Source organism: Phasianus colchicus, chromosome 9 (genome assembly GCF_987193195.1).
Source record: "Phasianus colchicus chromosome 9, bPhaCol1.hap1.1, whole genome shotgun sequence".
NCBI lineage: Eukaryota > Metazoa > Chordata > Aves > Galliformes > Phasianidae > Phasianus > Phasianus colchicus.
In genome coordinates, this window is record NC_143444.1 from 31095360 (window position 1) to 31111740 (window position 16381).

Sequence of the window (16381 nt, forward strand, 5' to 3'; positions counted from 1 at the left end):
CGAGGTGAGCCCGCCCCGCGCCCGCGGGGGACGGCGCCGCTCCCTCCCGGCAGCCCGCGGCCGGCTGGGGGGGGAGCGGAGCCGAGCGGTGCCGAGCCGAGCCGAGCGGTGCCGAGCCGAGCCGCCGGCGCAGCCCTGGCAGGTGGCGGCCGCGCTCGCTCCGCCGCCGCTCGCCGCCGTTGCCGGCCGCGCATAGGCAGCCCGGCAGCGCGCTGAGCCCCGCGGCGGAGCTGCGGAGACGGCGCGGGGAAGCGGCGGAGGTGAGCGGCTTCCCGGGGCTCCGCCGGAGCGGGCGGCCGGGCTGCGCGGGGGCTGCCGCAGCGCGGGGCTGCGGGCGGAGCTCCGCCGTGGGCAGGTGGGTACGGAGCTGCGGGGCCGGGCAAGTTGTGCGTGTGGAGTCGTGCGGTGGTAGGAATGGATGGGTTTTTCTCGGGGGAAAAGGAAAAAAAAGGGTTTTCCGAAGAGGGGGGGGGGAAATGTAAATATCCGTATCTATTTTGTCTGTTTTTTTTAATTGGGGTTACTCGTTTTATTTTGGATGATGTGAAGGAGAGGGAATGTCAGGGCTGTCCCGTCATGGGGTCTGCTTAAATCAGTGTCTGGGGATGCGGGGATGTGGGACACACGGACATGGGACAGAGGGACACACGGACATGGGACACACAGACATGGGACAGAGGGACACACGGACATGGAACACACGGACATGGGACACACAGACATGGGACAGAGGGACACACGGACATGGGACACACAGACATGAGACAGAGGGACACACGGACATGGGACAGACGGACACACAGTCATGGGACACACAGTCATGAGACGCACAGACATGGGACATACAGACATGGGACAGAGGGACACACAGACATGGGACACACAGACATAGGACACATGGACATAGGACACATGGACATGGGACAGATGGGCACACGGACACGGGGCACAGCCAGGCCAGCCGTGCGCTGTGTGCCCAAAGCAACCAGCGGCTCCTTGTGGCCCCTTCCCAGGTCAGCCCCCACGCGTGATTTCTCTGTGGTGTTTTCCCTTCTGAGTTCCGTGCGTCGCATTCGCTCACATGTGGTTTGAGGCACTGTGTTGTTCCGGTTTCCCTTTCTCAGCTCGGTGAGGATGGATGGGGAAGTTTGGTGTTCCCCCATAGCATGGAGCGGGGGGAGCTGCCTCCATCCCCGTGCTGGGGGGTGAGGAAGGGACGCAGCCCTGGAAGCACCCGGCCCTCAGCAGAGGCCTCGGGAGGAATGGCACCACGGAGGTGAGAACAGAGCGTCCCATGAGGTCCCCAGGCTGCAGGCAGAATTCCTGGTAGATCCGTGTGCTACCTTAGCAGGATCCGTGCTGTGAGGGGTTCTGTTTCCCTCTGAAATGCTCCAGGGGAAGCAGCAGCGAAGGAGCGGAGGAACGGCTGTGTGGGTTTCGATGCAGCTGAGGGCTGTTGTGCTGCTCTGAGACAGACCCTCGTGCAGGGCTGGTGGCCGGATTGTGGGCAAATCTCTGGTTTATAGCTCAGCTGAAACCTAAGCTCTTTAGTACAGAGAGCGCTTTCCTCGCCCACTATGAAGCCCGCTGGCTGCATGCAGCAGATTATTTGCAGTAATTTCTGTCTGTTTCTTGTGTCTGATTTCTATTTGTGATTTATTGATGTGTTACCACGTGCCTGCTCAGGTACTCCCAGTCACACCTCTGTCTTGTTCTGCTCCCACCTTGGGAGATCCCAAGGAAACGGTTTTAATGTAATATTTAAACCTGAGGCTGAGCTAAAATATGATGTTCGGCCCTGCTTGGCTGCTGCTTCCAAAACCGTGCTGTGGTTGAATTTGCAGCCAGGTACAAAAACTCAAGCTCAGACTGCTGTGTTGGGGATGTGGTGGTTCACCAAATCCTGGTTCCACGCCGTGTGAATATTTGCAGGTAGGACCCTTTCCTCGCTCTGGTAGCAAGCAGGGTGCTGCAGGTGCATCCTCTTCCTTTCTGTGCCCGCTTCACCTCGCTGCCCCTCAGCTTGGTGCTTCCCAGCACTGAGCTCCAGCGTGGGCCCCTCCTTATCTGATACTCAGATCCTTACTCAGGAGTCTGTCTTATCTCTCAAGAAGCTTATAACAGGTTAGCTGTCTAATCATCTCTGTGAGCAGTAGTCTTGCTTTAACGTTATTGCAATCAACTGTCTTCCATATTTAATGTGGGAACTCTGCATGGAATTGTAAAACCCATCCTTTTGTGGCAGGTTGTAGTGCTGATAACTCACCTGGTTGGGATGACTTGTTTTACCCAAACAGACCTGGCCTGGAGTTATCGGTGCAGCACAAGCTATGGCTGTAGCTCCTCTGGTTTCTCTGTAATAGCACAGTGTGTATTTATTATAAGGGTGTATTTATTTCCTCCAGGAACTTGAGTCTTGCTGACCTGCACTGAAATGCATCTGGTTTGGGGCATTATGTCCAAAACGTGCTCAGCAGCTGCGCTGTATTGGGAAGCAGCCTCATCATCCAGAGACAGAACTCACTTTCGTGCCACTTCCCTAATGCTGTGCTCATGTGTGGAACAGGCAGTGGGCGATCAGTGCCCGGAAGGGAGCAATTAATTTTGTTCCTTAGTTTGACTTCTGTTTTGTGATGTGCAGCTTCCCGTGCTCCTGCAGCACGAGGAGGGTTTGTCAGCCTGTTGTTGTGTGTGTGATGTGCTCATGATTCCAGGTGTTGCATAAATACACGGCATGGATCTGGTGGTTTCCATGCATGGAGAAAAAAGAAGAACAAAACAGAGCGTAGAGTTGCCTTTATTTGTTTAAATTAAATGTCCATTGTGCAGAAAATAAAGTGTGCAGGTCTTCGCACTGGCTCCATCAGTAAATGAAACTGTATAATGATGACAGTGGGATAAATATAGCCCCAGCAGATGGAAAAACTATTAGAAAGGCGTAGAACTGATGATGGGAAAGAAGTCCCCTAAACTTGAAGGCTGTTGCAAACAAATGTGTCTGCATACATTAAATATTGCTCCTAACGCACAGGGATATTAATCTGATGGTATTACTCACGCTCTGTGTTCTGATGGTTTTTATTATTTTTTTTCTGTATTTCTCTTGCTTTAAAGAGTTTGAAATCATTTGTCAGCTTCACTTTCAGGTTTTTGCTGCTGGAATGTTTTGGTTTCAGGCAGTGTGGAGGAATGGTTATTTAGCTGTTGTAGGTAAAACATTTTAACTGCGCTCCTTAATTATGAAAACATTTTCCAACTCTGAAAGCTTGTTTAACATAAAAAAAAAGATTAAATTGATAGTATCTCTCTTCTTGCTAAAAATATGCCCACAAGGCCCGTTTCTCTTTCCCACTTAGAGCTGTTCTGTGGCTGTAATCCTGTTGATTCTGCTCTTCTGCAGCCCTTTGTGCAGTGCAGTCAGGCTGGTCATGAGGATATCCACACACAGGGTGGTGAGGCACTGTTCACAGGTTGCCCAAGGAGGCTGTGGATGCCCCATCCCTGCAGGCATTCAAGGCCAGGCTGGATGTGGCTCTGGGCAGCCTGGGCTGCTGGTTGGCGACCTGCACACAGCAGGGGGTTGGAACTGGATGAGCACTGTGCTCCTTTGCAACCCAGGCCATTCTGTGATTCTATGATCCCTTCCACTGGGCAGTGCCTTAGGGCAGGATGGGTGCTATAGGAGATAGGCCAAGAACCTTCGTCCTTATCACACAGGAACAAGTAGGCATGCAGAGGGATTGGAAAAAAACAGTTTGTTTTTCTGAGATATGTAATTAGATTGAAGGACTGTTTCTCAGACTGTTCTGGAAGCACGGAACCTGACTGCATCCAACACAATTTCTGTCAATGGCAGGAGTATCCAGAAGTGCACGGAACTTTGCAAATACTAAAGAGACAAATGTGGGGCTTTAGAAAAGATGTAAATGTCTGTCCTTCGTAGCTTAAGCCAGTCCCTGGGATGTGAGGCTCAGAGGGAACTTCCCATGAGAGCAGCTTATCCTGTCTGCCAGCAGCGGAATTTCTTGCGCTTCTGTTGAAGCATCTGGCATCTCTGTTCAGTGATGGGAGGCAGATCAGTGGATCACGATGGATTAGATCCGTGGCTATCCAGATGCTTAAAAAGTGTAGTTTTGTAAGTCCAAGTGTCTGCTCTGAGTTTGGCATTTTTTCCTGTTTGTGCATGTCACGGTGTGCTTTGTGCATGCTGATGTTAAGTCAGGGGTAGGAGGTCCAGAAAAGTGCCATGTAGCTGTCTTTTTTTCCCTTCTCTTTCTTTGTGGTGAGTTGCTTTGTTTGTGTTTCCCCCCTAAATGATGCAAAGCCTCCATAACCCAAGTGCAGGTCGGTGCCTTTCCCTCCTTGGTTGGTACTGCATGGAGTGAGCTGTGTGATGCTGGAAAAGGGGCTTTATTTGGGGTGGAGTTATAAGGCCCAATAAAACATTTACTGATGAATCGTCAAAGTCTTGAGAGCAGGGTAAGAGCTGCTGCTTCCACAAGCAAGTGGCTTGTGATGGGGCTGGGACAGCCCAAGGGGATGGGCTGGGAGTGTGGTGTGTGGCCAGGGTGGCACAGGATGATACGGAGTTGCTGTAAATTTCTGTGAGGTTAGGGTGGATGTTGGTGGAGCGGAAATACCTGAGAGTTTGATACAACATAGCATAAAAAAGCATTGGAAAACAGGTGAGATCTGCCACGAGTCCAGTTGTCATTTCTTTTTATTCTGTGTGCAAAAGCTGTACGAGGGCAAGCGTAGCGTATCGCTGAAATTAGGGTCAGGGGTTGGCAAGTTGACTGCTCCTTTCTGCAAGAACCAGCAGCACCAGGGAAGAATGCATTGGAGGAAAAGGCTGGGTGAGATCGTGGTTGGCGCTAGGGCTTGGTCTCTGAGGCTGGATTTGGAAATGGAAGTTGCTAGCACACGAAGAAGTGTGCTGAATTCTGGTCCTTAAACGGGGATAGCTGGAGCTAAGTAGGCAAATGGCTTTTGATGGGCTGAGCCTTGCTGAGATGGAGTTAAGTTCCAGGTTTCTGTACAATTTGAGGTGCTCGGATGTTTTCGGACAGTCACCCTTGCCAGCAGCAATTTAGGGACTGCTGAGTCCCAGCAAAGGGACTCTGAGTTTTACAGAGCCTGCCTTCCAAAGGCTGGCATCCAACCCTTGGCACTGCCAAACCCACCCTTCCCTGCCTTACTGGCTTTAGCCTTGGGAAGAAGAAACTTAGATGTTCCCTTCTGAGACCTGATTGAGTTTAGCTGCAGCAGTCCCAGCCCTTTGGGACGTGCCCTGTTGGGTGTTAAGCACAGCATGGGGACACCTGAGGGTCCTCCAACCCAGGTGGTGGGCTCAGCTCCGAACAGCTCGAGCCCCTGGGGTGTTCTGTCCTGCTGGCAGGAAGGATGAGCTTGACCATAAAGAGCAGCAAGCTTGGTGCATTTTTATACCGTTGATGAATGTAAATCTTCGGTACAATTCTTCAGTAATAGTTTCCTCTCTTTGTGTTTGGTTCTCTGAAAATGATAGCTCTGAATTGATTGAGTCTTTTAAAGTTTCCTTTTATAACTGAAACACAAGTTAATTCGGAGGACCTTTCCTTCTCAGACTGTGGAAAGCCTCTGTGGTTCTGCTGCTGGCTGACTGAGACATCTCCTAGCAGTTCTGTGTTCCACTGAGCTGTGGGCGATTGGATAAAACACCAGGATTTGCGTGTAGGACACAGTCTATCGTGTGTTAAATGAGCTTCTGAAAGCAGCCAAGAGGTGGAGCCCACCAGGGTCCTTTGCAGTGCACTGCAGGAGCTGAGGCTGCCCATGTATTTGTTTGTAGGGGTGGCAGCAATGGTGCATATGAGCGGATGGAAGCTCTCCTCAGTGCCTGGTGTTCTGCTGCAGGTCTGTGGGAGCACAGGGATACAAGCTATGAGATGATGCTTTTGAGAAATATCTCAAATGGCATTTGCTGACGTACTCCTCATTTGCAAATAACTGTTGAGAACGTGAAACCAGCCCCACTTAGCTGCTAAACAGCTGACATGTACTCCTTTACTCTCTAATTATGTGCAGCACAGCTGATAATACCCTGCCTTTGGCCAGATTATAAGCAGCAGGTTTTTCAGGGAATGGTGGCTATTTGTGGCTAAAGGCTTGCCTTCCAGCTACGTATGGAGCCTCAGTGAGCAGCAGCAGAAGTGAAATGACTGCAGTTAATGCATAAGAGGTAATAAAGGAGTGACTGAAAGGGTGACCAGCAGGTACTAATACCCTTACTAACAAATGTTTTTCAACCTGCACAAGCTAGGATACGGATTGTTGGCGTACAGAATCTATTCCTTCGTTACAAACATCACAGGGCATTCAAAACGTGTTGTAAAACAACATGGTGAGCAGAAGCTTTGTTCTGCAAACAGAAGAGCAGGAAGAGTGAGAAGGAAGAAGAGAGGTCATCTAAAACCAGTTTAAGGAAACAACCGTAGAATCGATGGTCGGAAAAGAGCTCTAAGATCACCCAGTCCAGCTGCTAAGCCGTGCCCACTGTGCCCACCCACCACGTCCTGCAGCCTTGAAGGCTGCCAAGAGCCAGGCAGGCAGGCAGAAGGGAGCAGCTGCTTGCTGGGGCTGTAAGGTAGCTCTGAAAGCCGCCTCTGGAAGATGACTGTTAGGTCAGGAGATGCTGAATATTTCTCCTAAAGCCACAGAGGAGCCCGTCCTGCTGGTGGAGTTGTGCAGGCAGCAATCAGCTGGAGTGGCTGTGCATCTTTTACAGCTTTAGAGAAGCTGCAGGAGATGGAGTGAGAGCTGAGCGCCAGGATTTCCTTCCCAGTATTCTTTTAAGTGTTTTTCTTTACTAACGGTGTTTGTAAATGTGTAAACAACAAGTAGAACCTTTTCTTTGCTAAATAACCATGCTGTTTCCATTTTTGCTTTGTGCCTGAGGTCCCGAGCACACTCGGTATCACTGACAGACACCAGAAGCAGTGCTGGAAGCAAATCCAGATAATGAGGCTGTGCTGCACCTGCAGGTCTGGGCGCTGCTGGAGCCGCAGTGCTCCCTCTCTGACATAAGAAAGGCTTGGGTTTGGGGCATACACTGTGAAATGCACATAAAAAGGGAAGAGCTCTCTCTTGACAGGAAAGCCCGTGCTATTCTTCTTGTAGCTTGACAGATTTGAACGTCTGAGTCGTGCTGATGGATGTGGATTGGGTGCTTTCTACCTGCACGATGGGCACCTGCTGAAAAACGTTTTCAGAGCTTTGGGTGATGTAATGGTAGAACAGTACTACGCTCTGAAAAATACATTCTTGCCATTGATTTTTGTTTCACTCGTGCTTTTGTAGTTCAGTAATGGCTTGAGGAAGCAATAGGCTGCATGCTGCCTGAATGCATTGCACCACAAGAACTTTCTGAAGTTGCCAGAGCTCTTGTTAAATGGGAAAGATAAATCGGGAGTGAAGCTCCTTGCAACAGGGATGCTTTCAAGAGTGCTTATAAATAGAGTGAAAACGGGGACTTCAGGAAGAGAGGAGCCTGAAATGATTAATCCTTGCTAGTAATCACTGCTGAAACTACGAGCCCAAATAAGAAAGAGAAAATGATCCAATCTCACAAGAGCTCTCGAGAAGAAAATAAGCATAAAACATATGGAAACCTTCAGGGTGAAGCTGCGCTGTTTGATGGGATTCTGTTCAAAGAAAATGCTGTTCCTACGATGCACACTGTGCTCAGGAGTGCTAAGCACAGATCTCTCACTGCCTGTGTGTGCTGCAGCATCTAAACCCACTGCTACCTATTTTGGTCGTTCCCCTGGAGGAAAAGGCATCCGTACATCTCACATCTGTAGTCACTAGAGACATCAGCTTGGAGAATGGACACTGAAATTGCTCGAGGTTCTCAGTTTTTCCTCTGAAAAGAGCTACTGGTGTTCTGGGTTCGCAGTAACACTAGCTATTCTGGGATGGGAGGCGGGGAACATTTTGAACCAGGCTGTTAAGTACTCCTTTGTGAGCTCGGATTCAGCTTCTTCCAGAAGCTCTTATCACTGGAGAAAGCTCTCAGGGTGTCTAGGGTACATCTTATGGGAGTCGGGGAGGAGAGCAGGGATCTCAGCCCAGCATCCTTGGAGCTCATTAGGTGTCTGCAGGGAGTCCTACCCCAAGGTTTTCATAAGGAATTCTTGCCTGAGGCAGCACAAAAGCAGTACATCATCAGGGAGATCTGGACAAATGCCCTGCTGTGCTAACAATTAGCATGCTGCCATAATAGTTCCCTTCCCCACTTTTTCCCCAGTTGCGCATGGTTGGGAAGAAATACGAGTTTTCTTTTTCTCAAATTTCTATTTTCTTTCTAAAACAAATTCAGAAATTTCCGTTACGAATCTCCACCACTGAACTTTCCTAATGAACCAAAAAATTGGTGCATATGTAAGCAGTCCTGAGCTTTACATTTCTCTTTCAGAAGTGCATCTGCTTCCCTGAAATCCCGTGCCCGTACCATTCATGCACCATTCGTGTACCACTGGTGCTGAACCTGCTGTCTGAGTGATGCTTCTCCTGCTCTGGGGGTGAATTGGGCCGCTGTGCTTTTTCACATTTTTCCTTCATTTCTGTACTTTTTGAAGGAGCCAAAGGACTGTTTTTCAAGCAGCTTGCGGTCACTGGTGTATCAATTCAATTATAAACTGAAGACTTTAAATGCCTTTTCTCAAGGAGGCAGGAAGAAAGCAGCGTTCAAATGAAATCAAGCATAAGAGCTATAAAAATAAATACTTGTTTACCTATTGCTTAATGTGCTTCTGGAGCCTGTTGGCAAATTCATGGGAAAACATTCATTTATTAAAGGGGAAGAAGAATCAGATCACAGGGAAGCAGGCAGCTGGTTCCTTAGTCATCCACTCTACGTGTAAAAAGTATTTCACGCGAGCACCAGGCTGTGTGTAGCAGTCTGGAACTGCCCTGCTGACTGCTGCCATGTAACCTGGTTGTAAGGGAAATTAATTGCTCTGTTGTGTGCAGTGAAAGATTGGAAGCATCAGGTAAGTGGAAGTTTAGGGTTTGTTTGGGCTGATGGGAAAACAGGGAGGCTTTCTAAGCAAACACCTTTGCGCCCATCAGTAGAAATCTTTGTCAGCTTTGGCTAAGTTAAATATTGCTTCTCCTCTGAGATTGGAGCTGGTGCTGCTGTGGGGTTGTTCTCATTACTGGCAGGGACTGATAGCAGCTGTGTGTCTGTGCGAGCTGCCTCACTTTATTTTTACAGCAGGGAACATGCAGAGGACTCCCTGCAGAATCCTCTCCGTGGGATGGCTCCAGCACTGCATGCCTCTGTGCCTGCAGGAACACATGTCCTCCTTTCCCCATTCACACGAGGGCAGCGGTCACCATGTTCCTCCTGTCTGTTTAGGAAACGCCTTTTCTGTGCTGGGGTTGAGCACCTTGAGTGTACTGCTTGGCAGTGTCCAAACCACCCAGGAATGGGGAGCTGCAGCAGCACCTTCTGTGCTGGAGCTGTGGTGCTCTTGGCTCCAGGCTCATCTTTCTGCTTGCACAGAGTAGGCTGGGCAGCCTCAGAGTCTCACATGTGTTTATTCAGTGCCCTTTTAAAGAGGTTGATCCCAGCCAGGTACAAAGACCAGGTTGGTACAGTAGTGCAGGGGGCTGTTCTACACGGAGGCATCTGTGCATCTCCCAGTTTGAAATCTTTGCTGCTAGCTGTTGCACTGCTGGACAAGTTGTTCAGTACCTTACAGCACTCTGAGCACTGCAGGAGATCTTTCCAGGCTGAAAATTAGCCAAGCATTTGGGAAGAAAGCATCTTGAGGTCTACCTGCTTCTTCTTGGAGACTTGGCAGATGCATCTCCAGGATAAATATGTATGTAGCGTTGTTGCTGAGCGCATTCATCCTGCTTCTACTTTTATACCACTTACTCTGTGGTTCCAGAAAACAGATCTTTTTTTTCATGAAAGCTTATGCTTTTCAGGAAGCCAAGCCAATTTTGTTTGTTGTTACTGATACTGTGTCTCTGGGAACGAGCAGGCTGCGTGTTAATCAATGCTGCAAAGTGCAGGCATTTGCATGCACAGCTGCTTCACAGTGCTTTTGTATTTGAGGCATATAATTGGATATTTTTAAAGTATGGTTGCAATAATAAATTATAAAAGGATACTTGGAGGTATCCCGCAAGTGTACTTTGTAATCAGGGCAATTAAATTCAAGGAAATGAGGAATTTGAAATAAGAAAATAAATTGCAAGCAACGTAAAATTACTTCCCTTGTGTTCTCGTACTCGTCACTGCATACTTGATGATTAAAATGTAGTACATCATGTTTTCACACTAAATATAAACAGCTCTTATTCTCACTCCTATGACGACTATTTTTTGAAATTTAAAATATCTAGAGAAGAATTTTTTCCCTGTGGGAAGTCTGAGGGATCCGACCAGCTTTGCTTTCTCTGCAGAGGAGGTGAAAGGAGTGTTCTCCATATGTCTGTGGGGTTAAAATTATCCTGCACGGTGTGCGGCGGTGTCTCTGCAGATAAGTGCAGTTCTGCACTGCAAAGCTAAAATGGAGAAATGTGAGTGGAGAAAGGAGCATGACGACTTCGTTCCTGAGACGGTCAGGCTGTAGGAAGTTCGGGCTGTCTGCAGGATTCCATTGTCTCCATGCTCATGGTTTGGTCTTTTTTAAGTAGGATCCTTTTTTTCAGCAAGTTGATTATTTCCCCAAAAAAAGTGTGTAAGGTAATATTGTAATTTTCACTTGAGTGCCTGGATCCTTTCCAAGACTTCTGTCCAAGCACTGCAGCCGCTGGCGATGGCAGCAGGCTGTGTGTGAAGCCAGGTGAAGCAGCTGGTGTCCCTGTGTGCCCAGCAGCGCAGGGCGGTATCTGCCCTGCTGCAAGGATGGAGCAGAGCAGCTGACGTCTCAGCTGGGATGGACATACAGCATAGCAAACACTGACTGCTGTAAGTGCCCCTCTATACACCTGGACTTTGATTTTCGCTATTCTTGCCAATGGCTGGTGGTTGCCTTGCAGTCTGCCGCTGGCCTCTGAAGGTGGTGGGGCTGTGATGCTCAGGGCCTGCGTTATCTCAGCGCAGTGTGGATGCAGTGTGGCAGCAGGGCAGGGCCATCTGTCCCCTGCTACCACTCCGTGTCTTCTGCTGCTGCCTGGCCAGCATCCCTTCCTGAGCCTATGGAGCCTTCCCATGCTGGGCACAGTCATCGCTTTATTCGTCCTCTCCTCTGCGGCTGGGTTGAGGTTTGCACTTCTGACTGCTGGCTCTGAATCTGGAACGAGTGGCAATGGAAGGGACTGACTGCACACGGCAGCACTCCCCGAGCTCGAGGTTTGCCTCGTGGTTCTGATGTTTCCTGCTGTTTGCAGTAGCAGAGGTTGCCCATTCATACCCTGAGGCTGTGGAAGGTAGACCTCATAAATGAGATTCCGACTGCTGCTCTGCTTGTGCTTTCTGTAGTTTGGCTTGCCAAGTGCTTGGCTTTTTTCTTTGGGGATATATTATAAATGCATTCAGCCAGGTTACAGGCTGTTCTGTGCATAGAACTTTTTATTTACTGCAGAAATGCAGCTGAGGTACAGCTTTCTCAGATTTATTAGAGGCATCTTATTTGGTTACAGGAAAAAAAAAACAAACAAACCCACAGTATTTCTTTCTATTCAGAGTTCTCAGAAGAGGGAATATGGGCATTTCCTTATCTCAGTGGAAGGAGATTCATGGGGGAGCACCTGAGCGTTGGAGTTAGGAATGCAGAAGCCTTCTGAAAGCAGAAGAAAAGCTATCATACAGAGCCTCCTCCAGAAGCCAGTACGAGCAGATTAAACGGAATGTAATTAATAGCATCAAGAAGAAATCCATTAAGTTGTTATAGTAACTGGGAAGCTCAGGTTTGAGATGTATGATCCAAGTGACTCAGCCCAGGAGGGGGAAGGGATGCAGAGCCCTGGTGGCTGCATGCTGCCTGGGGTCTGCTCTGTGTCCTTGCCCAGGGAAGCCCTGCCCCAGGCACTGCTGTGCTCAGGTTCACAACAAAGCCTGAGTTTGAGGAAGGACAGTTACCCTCTCTGCTCTGTGTGCTGCAAAAACGTCATTTTCTTGTTGGATGGGCAATGCCCATCTGTGCAGCATCTATGCCCAGTGTTGTCTGGTGATGCTTGAAAGTTGGCAGAACCAAAGAGGTGGTAGTGGTGGCAGTGCCAGGTGGTTCTGAGAGCCTTCCTGATGAGGGCAGCGATGGGTTCCTGCCCCACAGCACCTCATTTTGGGAGAGCCCTGCCAGGAGTGGGGCTGTGGCTACAGTGAGTTCAAAACAAATCGCTTGTTTCCTATGAGTTCTTTGTGTACTCCCTTTGACTCGATTTTGAATCAGCGTGGGAAAGGATTGTTGTATTTCCTTATCTGTGTGCTTAATTGTTTGCACGTGTGCTCCAGACACACAGGGCAGAGCTGCTACCAGGCAGTACATAAGTGCAATTGGTGGTGCCAGCTGATGGCACGGGGCAGCCGAGGGGCTGAGTGCAGAACATCTGGGATGCTGCTTGCAGCCTGCTGCGAAGGTGGGTGTTGCTGCTGTGATCTGCTTGATTCTGGTTCTGCATAAGGAGTTAACAAACCTTTAGAACAGCCATGTCGTGATGTAATTCGCGTGACTGTGTGTAGCTTCTGCATTTAGAACAATGAAGTTACTGTGGAACAATTAAGTACATAATGGAAGTTCTAAACCTAGCAGTAATTTGGTGGTGAGGAGGTTTGTGGTCTTCATAAAATATTTGGGTAATATGTAGCAACTGAGTGCATCTGTTCAGTTAAAACCAAGGATTTGGAAGCCTTGTTGCTTCTGTGTAAAGATCAGATTTATTTAACAAACAGAAAGCCATCAGACACAGGTAAGAAGCTGGCTGTGGACAGGCCGTGCAGAGTTCTTGGTGTGATTTGTGTGCAGGCTGGTTTCTCACCTGGCCTTGTGTTGTGGTGCCTTGTGGTTCGCATGGAATCCCCATGCTGCAGGCAGGCATTCATTGCTGGTGAGGTGGGAGAGTACCCAGGTGTTCAATCTGTGCTCCACATTCACCACTTTGCCTGTCAGCAATCAAGGCTGAGATAATCATAGAATCAGTAAGGCTGGAAAAGACCTGCAGGATCCCTGAGCTCAGCCCAACCCCATCATGCCCGCATCCCTCAGTGCCACTGCGGTGCTTAGAAAATAAATGCACGTGTATTAGGCTGTACAAAGATGAGAGATGAGTACATGGTTGCTTCAGAGGCCCCAAGGCAGAGCTTTGACCCCCACTTGTGCAGCAGGAGGGTCTCTCATCGGCACAGCGCAGAGGTAGTAAGAACAAGGTGAAAAGCTGATGCCTTTCATTTTATTCTTTGACAATACAATTTTCCAAATTGTAAAGAGAGCTGTTGATCTTTGCTTTACATTTTGCAGGGAGGTTAATCCCTGCTTTAAAATCCACTGAGCAATTTAATGCTGCTGTTCTGCGGGCGCCCTTTGCCTTTCAGGAGGGTAATGCCGAAGGCCAGGCGCTGCTCCTGCAGCAGACATTCACCAAGCTGGGAGGTGTGGAGCAACTGGTGGGGCCCTAACAAGGCATGGATCCTGTTAGCCTGCTATTCATCTTCAGAAATCCTTCCCTTCTTTTCTCACAGCAATTTAAAGAAAGAAAAGGAAGCATGAAAATGGCAGTAGCTTTCTTTGTTGGCTCACAAAGCACTGTTTCCCTGTGCAGTGGTGGAAGCCTCAGGTTGCCTTCCAGGGCCATGAACACTTGGTGCCTTTGAAGGTTTTTCCATGCTGGAGAGGTGTCTAGAGGGCATGTACAAGAGGTATGTTGCCATGGAAATTACCTCCATGTGGCTGAAGTGTGGCTGTTGTGGTTCCACTTAGAGATGCAGAACCACCCCAGCCCCCTCCATGGGCTCCTTCTGCAGTGTTTGCGTGGTCCTGCTTGCATTGCAGAGTGGCTCCAACCTTCATGCTGCTCCTAGAGGTGAGGATAGGGCAGGCTTGCTTGTCCTGCTCAGAAGGAAAGTCTACTTTTCCATTCAGAGAAAGGAACGCCTTTTACTTTTACTTATTTGTTCTTTTATTTTTTGCCTGAGTAAAGCACATCATCCAAAAAAAATAAAGGAGGAAACCTTTCAGAAATGTTAGGCCGTCCTCGTGACTTACAGCATTTGGGAGGCTGCTGTCTTGTGATCTAAAAAGGTCAGTTGGTGTCTGCGTCACGCTGCTGTTTTGACTTTTTTGCATGGGAATGAGTAGCAGCAGTTCTTCTGCTCCAGGATGAGCTTAGTTCAGAAGGATGCTAAGGATGCTGTGCTGAGAATAGGATATTTTGTTTCTGCAACACAGGCGCAGGAGCTCAGGCTTGATCGTCCGTGGCCAGTAGTGATACCTGTTTTAAGAGAACTCGTATATTTCAAAAACAATATTTCACCTCATTGCTGCAAAGGTGAGCAACTGCCTTTTGCCCCCAGATTTTCCACTCTTACTGAAAGAGCAGTACTAACTGCAGCCTGCTGCTCGGCAGCCAGGGAATGTCTCTCTGCAGTTCTCTTTGCAGTGTTAGTGCTGAACGATTTGGACAGAAGAGCCTGAATTTTCCTGGTGACACTCAAAGGAGGAGCGGCACAAAGCTTGTCCCTGTCAGGTGCCACCTCGGGAGCTGGGAGTGCTGCAGGAGAGGTCGCCGAGTGGCACTGCTCATTAATTGAGCTCTTTGAAGAACTTGGATTTCATCAGAACTTTCTAAAGTATGTGGCACGAGGCAGACACTGAGTGTTGGAAGTGCCACCCCACGTAATTAAGGGCTTGGGGAGTTTTAAATAACGAGGGGGGCTTGAGGAAATTACAGTGAGAACTTGGAGGAAAATGCTGGTGTTGTGACTTTCACCTAACAATAACAGCCCTTGATTTCTGAGAAAATTGCAGAGCTGTTCTTTCATTTTAAAAAAAGTGCCAATAACTTCAGCCTGAAGCCTGGAAAAACACAAATATTTTCCCAACAAACCAAATATCAGATACGGAATGCTACCAAATAGCAGTGAGATAAAGGAACAGTGACATCTGCTAAAGTGCAATCCTGGAATGATGAAGCTCAGTGTTCTTCTAAATCAGGCTTTATGAAACCTCTCGGTACGAAGAAGTTGTTGGGGATATGAAAACGTTGTCATAGATGTCTTCTGCAGTGTAAGATGTGCTGCAGGCAGTGCTGGGAGCACACATCTGTGTGTTCGGAGATTGCTGGAGCCTTTCCATTCCTTCTTGTTTCTCCCGAGGAAGAATGGTTGTAATGCAGCTGCTGGATTGGCATGCTGTGGATATGTTGTGTGAGTTTGGGGTGGCTTTCCACTCAGCCAGAACGTGGCTGCTCTGTTGACATCCTTACCCCTCTTTGTGTGGCATCGTGCTGCTTCTCATTTCGGTGTTGCTGGATCCTGAGGTTCTGCCACTGATCCAGCACTGTTAGCTGTGAGGCCATTCCTGGTGGCTTTCTGATGGTTTTACCCCTTCCCTTCCCTCAGTGATGAGGATGGAAGGATGCAGTGTTTCATCTTGCAGGCTGCATCGAGAATATCTCACTGCAATTCTTTGGGCTGCAAATTGAGACCCTGGGCAGGGCAGGCTGTGAGAGGCTGCTTCCCGAGGAGAAATACTAAAGTGCCCTCATTCCACTGCTTTACTTTTTTAATTGCAGTTGCTCCGAGGGAGCTTGGCCTCTTCTTGTGCAGCCTAGCTTATCCCTTACTGTAGGCACTCAGGCAAGCCAGGGGGAGTCAGCAGCAGCCTGATTTGCTCATGGGCTGGACAGGCAGAAGGTTTCCTTCTGGAGCAGCAGTGTGGCATATCAGAATCACAGAATGGCCCGGGTTGGGACGGACCTCAAGAAATGATGAAGCTCCAACCCCCAGCCACATGCAGGGCCACCAACCTCCCCATTTAATACCAGCCCAGGCTGCCCATCCAACCTGGCCTTGAACGCCTCCAGGGATGGGGCATCCACAGCCTCTCTGGGCAGCTGTTCCAGCACCTCACCACTCTCACAGCAAACAACTTAACATACATCACGGTAGCATCAGAACTTAGCATACATCAGGTTTGCATTGACTCTGCAATGCTGTTGCAGGAACGTCCATGTTAGTGCTCCAAGTGCCAGGCTTTGTCTCTGCAGTGAGACTGCAAGTTTATTTTTAGTTGCTCTCTGTTTCTGTAGGGAAAGGGGACTTTGTGAAAACTGGAGCCATTTGCTGAGCCACGTGTCCTCCAGAGTGAGAGCTCTGTGTCAGACGCATGTAGACATGAGTTTTGGAAAGTGTTTGGCTCTCCTGGCAAGCCCCACAGCCTGCATTTAA

General features: G+C 48.9%; 1 protein-coding gene across 1 annotated transcript in view; it reads left to right on the forward strand.

Annotated features, from left to right (window-relative positions):
* Positions 1-239: 239 nt before the first annotated feature.
* PDE4B (phosphodiesterase 4B) overlaps positions 240-16381 on the forward strand; it is a 148405-nt gene continuing 132263 nt past the window's right edge. The window contains exon 1 of the mRNA XM_031603929.2: positions 240-355. The gene's annotated coding sequence lies outside the window, so the exon portion shown is untranslated. The remainder of the gene's footprint in view (positions 356-16381) is intronic.